At 49.0% G+C, this 11,941-nt stretch overlaps 1 pseudogene; it reads right to left on the bottom strand.

The window, feature by feature from the left end:
* LOC138498497 (zinc finger protein 850-like) overlaps nucleotides 1–10,863 on the bottom strand; it is a 148,247-nt pseudogene extending 137,384 nt beyond the window's left edge.
* Nucleotides 10,864–11,941: the final 1,078 nt, after the last annotated feature.

Here is an 11,941-nt window from a genome sequence, read left to right on the forward strand (position 1 = left end):
GACACTCCTTCCCACATTTGTACGCCTCTCACCCTTAACTAGTCATGGTCGCCATTGCTGAGAAGCGGGGGACGATGCGAGAAAAAGGATGGCCTTGAGGGGTCAGGAATAAGCAATTTTGTCTTGCACGAACCCAAGCACTACCACTGGCTCCCAGTTGCTGTAAGGATTACATTCAAGACCCTCTGCATGTTCCACAAGGCTTTCTGGGGCCTGTGAACCCACTACACCCAACTCTCTCTCCCGAAATATCTACATGCTAGAGCCCTTTGGTCACTGAGCTCCAACTCTCTGCAGAACAGATGTTTCTCCAAGCAGAGAGTAAGGGGAAAGAGCTCTCCTCCACAGCACAGGTGGCTTAAGCTGGAATGGCCTCGTGACCCGGATCGCCTTAAGTTCTGGAAGCTTCTCAAGACCCTCCTTTTCTTCTTCCCTCCCTCTCCTGCTCCCCTAGAACAGTGACTCAAGACCTTCCCTTTGATATTTTCCTTCCCTCTCCCCTGCCAATATTACCCCTCTGCCCTGGCATGGTTCCTTCAGAGTCTTACAGGGCACCAGCCCCCTTGTCCAGTCCACCCATGCCCTTGTTCTACCCGGACCCACCACGCCTTCCCTCCCTGGTCTCCCCCCCCCCGCCTGCACATGACTGGATGGCCATTCCTTTCCTCTCAATTGGACTTAGCTTTGTTCCCCTTCTCTTCCCCGGCCCTGTCCTCATCACGGGCCCAACTGCCCTGTTCCAGCACTTCGCCCCTCCTCCTGCACTTCTGGTTACTGCACTTGCATGATCTCAATGTCACATGGCCTAGTAAGATCACTTTTCGTCTCCCCTGTTTCCACCCCACCCCCCAGCCTTGTTGCACCTCAAAACACTTGTGTATAGGCGCATTACAAATAAACAATATCCAGAGCTACTGATTTGCTACCGCTATACTTACAGTTACATGAAACTACATAGGGAAATATGGTACCCCGACGTAACCAGACCAGCCAGGTCTGTGGCTCAGTGGACTAATGCATTCACTACAGGGGCCTTTGTTTGACCTCATGGTCACAAGTTCGAATCCTGGCAGGTTCGCTCAGCCCTTCTTCCTTCCGAGGTCGATAGGAGTACCATTAAGTTGGGTAACAATAAACAACTGCTATTAGCGCCAAGATGCCCCTACGGGGGTGAACGTGAGCTTTATAAATACACTGGTTATGTTACAGAGTTGCTAGCGCTATACTTAAGGTTACTTGGCACTACATAGTGAAATATGGTACCCAGCATAACCATAACTACCGAGTTGTGTGGTGGGTCGGAAGAAGGAATTGGACACACTGAGGACATTAATAAATATCTTTAATTAAATTATAAATAAAAGGCCCATCTTTCCCTATTGGTAGAGGGAATACTCTACCCATCTAAAGGAACGTGCTAGTCAGTTGTCAGGAAGTCCAAAGTAAACGTGTCCTCCTTCCAAACTAACTATCTGAAACTACCACTTTATCCAATGAATTTAATTAGGCCAGGAGAGTTTCTTATATTTGCCTGGTCTTCTCTTCAGATAGTCTCTTTATTTATAACTTTTCTCTGTGGTACAGATATTTCTTGACATGGTCTCCTTGAATCGTCTCCGAGATCAGTTCTTAGTTTTCGTGCTTTCTGTGGTCCTATATTTAGAATGTTTTCTCTGGCAGTGGTTCCTCACATTGTCGTCCCTTGTAGACACTTCCCAGTCTCCAATTTCAGGCTTTCGCGAGTTGAGGTATCTTGACCCCTTATCAGGCTTTCCTAGTTATGAATTGACGGTCTAAAACTCCCTCCTCTTTTATACTGTTCATACAGTGACTTCCCTACCGCCTAGGGGGACTCGTTTCCACTCTCGGTGTGTTCCCCCAACTGGTTTGGGTAATGCCCTTTTATATATTCTTTTCACTTCTCTTGTTAACAGGCTTCTTTTTACTATTTTGTCCTCAGGACTGGGACAGGATTCTCATCTGATAATAACCCTCTTTCCTAACCGCAAAGTATAAATTAGTTTTACATAATTGATTAGCAGAGCAGGCTTTTCTAATATGATAAGTCATTTATAACGCACCTGTACACAAGTGTTTCTAGGCACGAAAAGCCAAGGAAGGGAAGACAAAACAACAATCTTACTAGGCCTAGTGTCATTGAGAATGTGCAAGTGCAGGGGGAAGGGTGCGGGGCAAGTGCCAAGGGGGTTGGGGGGGCAAGAGGGAAGGAGAGTGCAAGTAACTAGTAAATGCTGCCAGGAAGTGGCTCATATGTGCAGGTGGTCAAGAGACTGTAGGGTTGCAGATACAGTCCCTTAAGTGGCTGGGTAGCACTGAGGCAGTGCAGGGGCAACTGATCATACAGGAGCCTGGACCCGTAATATCAGTGGGTGGCCAGATAGCCAGTATGCACAGCAGTCGGGACATCAGCAAAGGTGAGGTAGAGAGAAAGCAGAAGTGTAACATCCCCTTGTCTGACAATCCCCTCCCATTTGTGGGTGAATGTTGTTAATTAGTCCTAGGAACCGCCACTTAGGGGGACACAATCCAGGGACTGAAAGTGACCACTGCATCCACGACACCTGGACCCTCTGCAACCGAATTAAGGGATCCCAGTGAATTTAGGAACCCTAGTGGTGGTACTTAGCTTAATTGAAATAAGGGGGACAAGCTTGCATAGGAATCATACCGCACACACACCCATAACAGGGATTAAGGGGTGGAAGGTAGTCACCCTACCTCTTCCTTGCCCTATCATGATTGGTGCTTTTTTTTAAAGGATTAAGGTGACCACTTTTAATGGAAAATATAAGCAGTAGAACATCTGCTTACATTGTAAGGAGCATGGCCCCCCCTGGACATCTTTTCGGCCCCACCAAAGGGGAGGTGGGGGACCAACTTGTAGGTGGGGGGGCCAGAAACAATAGGTTTACTCAAAGTGGGGGTCGGAAGGGGGTAAGTATGAAAAAGTTTGGAGACCACTGCACTAGTGTGATCAGATTGGGAAAGGACACCTAATCTCCCACACTTCACTGGAACAATATACTCATCTGTTGGCTTTAAAGACTCTTGACTCACTACAAAACATTCTTCAAATTAAAGGCCACTGGGTCTACGTTCCTTAACAGGGAAAGGCTCCACGCTAGAGGGCTTAAAGGCCACTGGGTCTACGTACCTTAACAGGGAAAGACTCGAGCTAGAGGGCTTAAAGGCCACTGGGTCTACGTACCTTAACAGGGAAAGGATCCACGCTAGAGGGCTTAAAGGCCACTGGGTCTACGTACCTTAACAGGGGAAGGCTCCATGCTAGAAGGCTTAATGGCCACTGGGTCTACGTACCTTAACAGGGAAAGGCTCCACGCTAGAGGGCTTATGTGTATGATTGGAGGGTTTACCATGATGAATGGCTGAGCCCAGAGTCTGCTGAATAAAAGCAAGTATAGGAGATTGATTAAATTATCACCATAAAAGCTTTATTTTGACAGACAATGTCATAAAAGCACATGCAATACAAATTGTAAAAAGAATAAAATAAAAATACAATGAATTTCAACATTCATAAATATTACACCCTATTGCACAGCATTGTTTTATTTTTTATTTATTGAGAATTTGTTCGGCGCTTGTACAAGAAGTAAATTGTGTTTCAAAGCACCCACAGGGAAACAGGCAGGGAACATGGGAGAGAAAACAATACAATGGAGGCTAAAGACAAACCTACTAGGCCTTGTGAGCATTCAGAGCGTGCAAGTGCAGAGAGGAGAGTGGTAGAGTGGGGTGGGTTGGGGGGCTGGGGGGTAAGTGCTGAAGTGCTTGTGAGTGAGTAGCAGGCGTACAAGTGCAGGCCTACAGTGGCGAAGGCTGTTAAGTCTCAAGGCAAGTGCAGTGCGCAGGCAGTGGCGGAGCCGATTGGGTGTGGAAAGCCAGGGCCACTAACACCAATCACAGCGACTGAGATTAGCAGAGGAGGGAAGAAGGGATGGACGAGGTGAAAAGGAAAGTCTTGAGGAGCTTCTGGAATTTGAGGAGATCCGGCTCAAGAGGAAGGGGGAGGCTACTAAATAAGAGGGAGCCAACTGAGGAAAGAGATCCGCCTCCGGCCCTCTGTTTAGCGAAACGATTGACACGCAGATACTTGGTACCAGAGGAATGTAGAGGTCTAGAGGGTGAGTATTTGGCAAGAGCAAGTTGTAGATACCGTGGCCCCAGACATCCGTATTGGATGATAAAAAGGGATTTGGACTTGATCTTCATAGCAACTCATAGCCAGTGAAGAGTTTTTAGGGAAGGAGAGATGCGGTCCCTGGGCTTGAGGCCAAGGATAAGTGTTGCTGCCCTATTCTGGATTAGCTGCAGGGGTCATAGAGAGGATAAGGGTAGATTCAAGAGAAGGCTGTTGCAGTAGTCTAGCCTAGAGAGAACCAGAGCTTTGGTAACATTGAGCTTTTGTGGGAAAGTGAGAAATGGGAGAATTCCTTTGAGAAGGAAGAGTTGAAAGTTGAACTTCTTGGCAATGTCCTGAATGTGCGGGAGGAAGGAAAGAGGAGTTAAAGATAACTCCAAAGTTTGCGGCTTCACATGAAGAAGGGGGAGAGCCCATAAAGAATGGCCAGTCTTGCTGTCATTGAGGCAGAGATTGTTGGAAGTGCACCAGGACTGGGTGGCAGATAGGCAGTCTGCAAGAGGGTAGGCAGGAAGTTGGAAAAAGAATTGTGTCTCATCTGTGTAATACTGGAATCTGGGGGAGAAGGAGGAAATGAGGAGTGCCAGCAGAGAAAGTTAAATGTTAAAAAGCCAGGGGGAGAGATTGGAGCCCTGGGGGACACCACAGGTAGAGAATGATAGGTGAAGAGAAAGTGCCCAGATTAACTTGGACGAACAATCAGTTAGGAAGGCGGTCAGCCAGTCCAGAGCCTGCTCCAAGATATGAAGGGTTTCATGGGGCAGTTTTATGAGGATGGAGTGGTTGACTGTTTCCAAGGCAGAGGAGAGAGTGTCCAGAGATGGGAGCAGCTCTTCACAGGTGTTAAGATGCTCGGAATCCAGGTTGATGGTTGTGGAGACTGCCAACAAGTTGAATATGTGAGGTAAATTAGGGGAAGGCCAGCTTCTCCAGGAGTTTCCCAAGGAAGGGGTGACAGAAATGGATGGTAGTTGGCTGGACAGGTAGGGATCTGCTGAAGTTTTTTTTTCAGGAGGGGGTGCACAAGGGAGTGGTTAAGGGAGGAGGGGAAATTACCAGTAGCAAGAGTGAGAGAGTGAGAGAGGCTGGAGGAGATGGTAGCAAGGGTGCTCAGGATGTCCAGAGTTTTAGTGGTGAAGTGTGTGACCAATGCATTGCAGAGGTCCTTGGGACGAAAGAGAGAAGGAGGAGACTGCAGAAGGCTTGGCTAGTTCCCTGCAGATTTTAAAGAGTTCAGCCGTGTTGTTGGATGCACCAGATACCCATGCCTGGATGTGGGCCCTTTTGAAGCAGGCGGCAGGACGTTTGTCAGAGGGTGAACCCGAGGTTTGCCACTTCAGTTCTGCAGCTCTGCACTTGTGTTTCAGGGCTGCAAGTTCGGAGTCATACCAGGTATTGCGCTTGGGAAGCAGGATTCAGGCGGATCCTCATGACTGGGGCAAGAATGTCCAGAGTGTTAGTAATAGCCAGATGGAGGATGCTGAGAGCAGAGTCAGAGGTCGAGTCTGGGTTGGGGCAGAGGGGGATGAAGTTGGATGTGAAGACAGCACCTGACACTTGTTTCATTCGACAGATGTTTGTGAATGATATTGGCAGGGCTGGAGGAGATGCGGTTAAAGGGCCAAGGGGACCCAGGTAAGAAGGGAGGAGAGAGTGGTCTGACAAGGAAAGAGGTGTGATCAGTGGCGTGGGAGAGAGGGAAAGATCAGAATGGATGAGGGTGTCAAGAGTGTCCTGCTGTGTGGTTTGGACCCGAAGGGAAAATAAAGAAAGAGGGAGAGCGAGGTGAAGAGGTCAAGGAAGAGAGTGGATACTGTGACAGCAGAGTACAAGGGGATGTTGAAGTCACCCAAGAATGGAGTTTAGAGGAGGTTCAGAGGAGAGAGGAGCAGAAATCAGCCCATTCAGAGAGGGACAGGGTGGTAGCACCAGGGGGCCCGTAGACCGTGGCAATGGTCAGAGAGGAGGAGGGAGAGATGACCAACTTGCAAACCAAGCTCTCAAAGGGAGAGTAGAGCTGAGTGGGTAGGAGGGAGGAAGGAACCCACTCAGGGATAAGGGGCAACCCCACTGCCAGCACGGGTACGTCATGGCTTGGAAAAGATCTAGTAGCCATCAGGGAGAAGAGAGTCAAAAGCAGTGACTAAGCTGGCATTGAACCATGTTTCGGTAAGTGCGAGAATGTCGAGGTCAATGTCTTCAAGAAGGAGGCAGATGTCAGTGGAGTGTTTGATGGCTGACATATAGTGACTATAACATTTAGTGAATCATGTCAAAAATTCAAGACGTACTCTTTAGATGTATGCATACCCACTCATACCAAGGCATGGAACCTCCAATAGTGCAGATCAAAAACAACACAGGGTAAAACACCTCTGGCAATGGTGATTAATTAGTACAGTAAATTGTCTCCAGATATAATCAACATGGTCTTTTCCCTCTCAGTCTCAATGACCACACAAGATATTAACATGTTGAGAAAACTACTGGCACAGGGCTGGAATTGGAGCAGAAATCACAAATGCAAACACACAGTGGGGCAAGTCGAAAAAACAGAATGGTCCCACTTATTAGAGGCTAGTGATTGGTTGAGGCCCTATTAGAAATTTTGCATACAATGATCTTTCAAAGTTGGTGTTTACAAAACCCAGATACACTTCATAACCCATTTCTGCTTCATATTACAGTAGCACAGCAAGGCCTGCATAACCCATATTCTTCTTCATATTACAGTAGCACAGCAAGGCCTGCATAACCCATATTCTTCTTCATATTACAGTTGCACAGCAAGGCCCGCATAACCCATATTCTGCTCCATATTACAGTAGCGCAGCAAGGCCTGCATAACCCATATTCTGCTCCATATTACAGTAGCACAGTAAGGCAGTTGAACCTTCGGCTTTAGAAACAAAGTTGCATTTAAAATTCCTGGACTGCACCAGTAATAGCTGAGGGAATGCACCAAAGCTCACTCAAGCCCAGTACTCTCATTTCTACCTTAATATGTATGACCCACGTCAGAGCCGCAACCCCAGCCTGTGTCAACACATCTTTCACGGCCTCCCTATACTTAACTAAAAGTTAATTTGACCACAAGCAAACTCCGTAATAAATTGGCCGCTGTCGGCATGTAGACTTTGGATCCCCGTTTCCAACCAAACCGGTATATTCGGGGTAGCCAAATGTAAACCCAACATGTTTGAGATATTTATTTTCAATTGTGGTTAGTAGTGAGCAGTTTGTATTCCCCCACTGCTCCGCTCCGTAGATCATGCCTGCCTTGCTTGGGCTTTGTAGGATAGCAACATTGCCAAAGTTGCTCGAGAACCTCTAGAGTATGTAGCCAATGAGACCCTCGCCGTGGCCATGTGCAGATCCCAACAGCAGGACAACGCCACCTTCAAGCCTAGATAATCATAGTGGTTGACTCGATCTATGCAACCCACTTCTAACCTTAGGGGTTTCGGTTTCTTCTTTTCCCCCAACACTGAAGACCATGCTCCTTGTGTTTGCGGCATTGATAGCTAGGCCATTTCCCCCTTGGAAATCAGATTTTCATTGTTACAAAACTCAGCGGCTCATTCTGTCCATCTTGGATGGATGAAGGGCTGGGTGGACCTGCAGGATTCAAACTAGTGATTATAAGATCACACAACCAAGGATCCTACCAGAGAATGCACTAGTCCACTGAGCCACAGACCTGGATGCTAAACCTGATCTGGACACCAGTTTCAGGAAGAGGCAGGAATGGAGACAAGACAGGAGCGAAGGAGACATGAAGGGTACAGGAACGCAGGGTGGGAGACCGGCTATCTCAGAAGCATAGAACAACATGTGCAGACAAAAACTACAGCAGTTATTTACCTTTTGGTGCCTGTGCTTCTTACGTTTTGCAGAGTAGGATGACACAATATTGTGTTTAGATCTAGAAATGGAAGACATTATTACGTTAAAGACTACACACGCAAGACATCCTATAACAATATATAATCGAAACATCCAAAGAGGAGCTTCTGTTCTCTCCCCGCCCAGGAATGCACCCTCCATCACATACACAGAAGACAGGATTAACTGGAGGTTTATGAAGAACAAGCAGAGACAACGTAAATAACACTTGGCCAAAACAGATGATCACTTTCTCACTAAAAGAGGAGTGAATAGTCGCTGGTCTCTCACCCACAGCAAATGATACCCCAATGATTCCTTAAGACATATTTCACATTTAAAAAGATAGCATTTGAGGTCCCAGGGAAATTAAAAGGAGCCCATCTACCCAGGACAGTTACTTGTCCAGTTGGTGCCCAGGGAGAAACACTACCATGTGCCCCCTGCGCTCGGCATGCGCGCCACTCCCAAACTACACCCCACAGTTAAGTAACTCCTACCCAATATCAATAAATCACTGCTATTGAAATGAAACAGGTTTTATTACATTGTGAGTCAAGAACTTTGCAAAAACACTAAATGCTAGTGTGGGAGTTTTTTCAGTCCAAGTGTGAAAATTGAGCTTTTGTGGGAATTGTATTTTGCAACTATGGTCCACTTTAATATTGATATTTTATTTGTACTGCACTCGTACACAAAAGTGTTTCAGAGCGCGACAAGGGAGGGGGACATGGGAGCACAAAAACACCACCACTCATCATCCTATGTGCTTCCTTAAATACATCTTCGCTGCCTTCACCACCGCCTGTAACCCCGTCCGATCGACTGACACTCGGCCATCATATTAACAGTTACGATAATAAAACACAACAAATCCACCATTCTGATAGTGACACCCCCTCCAATCACCCTCTCAACCGCCAAAGACTGAACCTCCCCCACCTCCAGTCGCTTCACCACTACAGCTGGACTACCCACCACAACCACCTGCTCCGCCCGCACCTTCTGAACTCCTGCAGCTGATGTTATGATTCACCTTAGTGCTCAAAACCTTACAGGCCTCCACCTGTGCAACACACCCCCTAAAAGAAGCAACATGATCCCTACCACAATTGCAACACTTTGGTGTGCATACAGAGACACAATCCTTAATATCATGGGGACCCCCACACTTACCACACCTTCTCTTCTTCCTACAAGATCGCACCACGTGACCATACGCCCGACACTTATAGCACCCAAGGGGGGCTGGGACATAAGGCTTCAACCGAAACCCCAAAAACACATGCTCCGGCACCTCACTCACACTAAACCAAAAAGCCACAGTAGTAGAAATGATACCCCCATCAGGATCTTTCCTACCCAACAGTCACACCTCCAAAACCCCCAACTCTTGCAACAAACTCACAATGTCCCTGTCATGCACACAAAGAGGTACACCATAAATCACTCTCTTACACACCGCACCACCCTGTTCCGACACAGAAACAGGATGTCTCCCAAGATATCCCAAATCCAAAGCCTTGTTGCTGGTCAGCTCACCCACACCCTTAACCAACAAACGCCCCCCACTGATTACCTTGACAGACTGCACAGCACCAATCCCTTTCCAGACCCACTCTGACACCACAAAAGGGCCAACTCCATTGAGATCCTGATCGGGCTTCGCTGACTTTATGACCACCTGCCACCCCAACTCTGCCTCCATGGATTCAACCACAGCCTCAAACCCACCCACACACTGCTGTCCATCACCAGAACCCCCACTGCCCTCCAATCCACAGAGGAAGATGGGGGGGGGTCTACTACAAAGCAGCTCCCCCCTGACATCTTCATGCGACCCCCACGTTCAACTCCCACCATCAACACCGGCTCCCACCAAACCCTCTGCTAGAGACTGGCAACCACCACCCGCAGCCAATTTCCCTTTCCCACCATCACCCTTGCCACTTTTCTTCCCACTTGGGCTCCCCCCTCCAGTCCTACGGGACCCCTTGTGAGATACACCACCACCAACCCCTGCAGACCCCGTGTTACCCTTGCCTCCCAATGCATCACCCTCCCAGGAGCAGCAACCCCTGCAGACCCCAGGGTACCCTTGCCTCCCAATGCATCACCCTCTCAGGCGCAGGACTTAGGCCATCTTGCACCCCCTACCCCAGGGACCCCTGCAGACCCCAGGGTCCCCTTGCCTCCCAATGAATCACCCTCGAGCAGCAACCCCTGCAGAACCCAGGGTACCCTTGCCTCCCAATGCATCACGCCTCCCAGGCGCAGCAACCCCTGCAGAGCCCAGGGTACCCTTGCCTACCGATGCATCACCTTTCCAGGCGCAGGCCTCAGGCCATCTTCCACACCACCACCACCAGTCCCTACAGACCCCAGGGTACCCTGTCCTCCCAATGCATCACCTCTCCCAGGTGCAGCAGCCCCTGCAGACCCCAGGGTACCCTTGCCTCCCAATGCATCACCCTCCCAGGCGCAGGCCTTAGGCCATCTTGCAACCCCACTCTGCAGCCGCCTTCTCCAAAGTATTCCCCTGCTCACTCATATCGGCCCCCCAACGCATCGCACCTGAGCCCCTAACTACTTCTTCCAGATCTGCACCGCTGCAGGAGCCGCTCTCGGTGCTGAGAGTCTCAGTAGCTAGTTCCGCCCCCGGCAATGCATCAATCTCAGCATCAGCTGCCTGTTCCGGGCGGCAACTCTCCCTGCTCCTGTATGATGATGTGCAAACGCGCGCTCCACCCCTGCTGCCGGCAACATGAACTCGGCACCACGCCCCTAGCCGGATCCACCCTCTGCCCCGGAAGCGCTTCATTCATTGGCCCTGGAAAAGCACAATGATGACGTAGAGGTCACGTGAAGAAGAGCAGGAAGGCCATTGCTAAGGTCCCTTTCTCTAATGGGAACCAGCCACGACTGTAGGAAATCATGTGGAGAATAGTGGGCGGGCCGTTGCTATGGTCCGTTTCTCGGATGGGAACTATCCAGTACCGTAAGGGAAGGATGACGGGTTAGCACGAAAAGTAAGGGAACGTCATACTGTTTAGTTCCTGCCCGCTTTGACCGCTGGAATTAGTTGACATTTGAAAACATAGTATTTGTGGTCCCAGGAAAACGAACTGGACCCCATCCACCGCTCGGGACCTCGCACTAAAGATCTGCATCAGCAAAGCCGAGCCGCAAACCCAAAGAACAGACATGCGCAGTGCTGACAAACTGATCCTCAGAGCATGCGCAGTGCTGAGAGACAGCTTCACAGAGCATGTGCAGTAATCGCGTGATGCGCCGGGCATGCGTACATCGTAGAACAAACTGCGCATGCTCAAGAATCGGAGTCTTATGCAGGGGTGTAAACATGTCGAGCGCTGAGACAGCAATAACACGCTCTGAGAGAGAATCACCTAAGTATGCGCAGCAAAAGGACCATTAGACGCGCATGCGGACATTTCCAAACGTGTTCCGTGATCTGCGTCCTGCACAGAGGTGTTAAACATGCAGAGCGCTGACACACTATTCACTAGTGCATGTGCAGCAAAAAGGACAACAAGGGCAAGAAACCTGCAACTGCACCAACATTACAAGGTATTCATGTGTCAGCTATTCAGCCAGTTCCTTCATATTGCAGTGCATGCATGCATCATGCACTATTTCTCCTGTGCATCCTGTGTTGCCCCTGCTGGGCATCTCAGGTCATGTTACAGCCTGCAGCTCTTTACTGCTCTGCTGCCTTTACTTGCTAGTTAATCCCAGAGCCTCTCGCTAGTCAATGCCAGAGCCTCTTGCTAGTTAATCCCAGAGCCTGTTCTCCTTATGATATCTTCACATTGCAGTGCACGCGCGCTAATGACCAGCCCATCCTTCAACCAC

The sequence above is a fragment of the Ambystoma mexicanum genome, chromosome 5q (assembly GCF_040938575.1).
Source record: "Ambystoma mexicanum isolate Mex_15411 chromosome 5q, UKY_AmexF1_1, whole genome shotgun sequence".
NCBI classification, from domain to species: Eukaryota; Metazoa; Chordata; class Amphibia; order Caudata; family Ambystomatidae; genus Ambystoma; species Ambystoma mexicanum.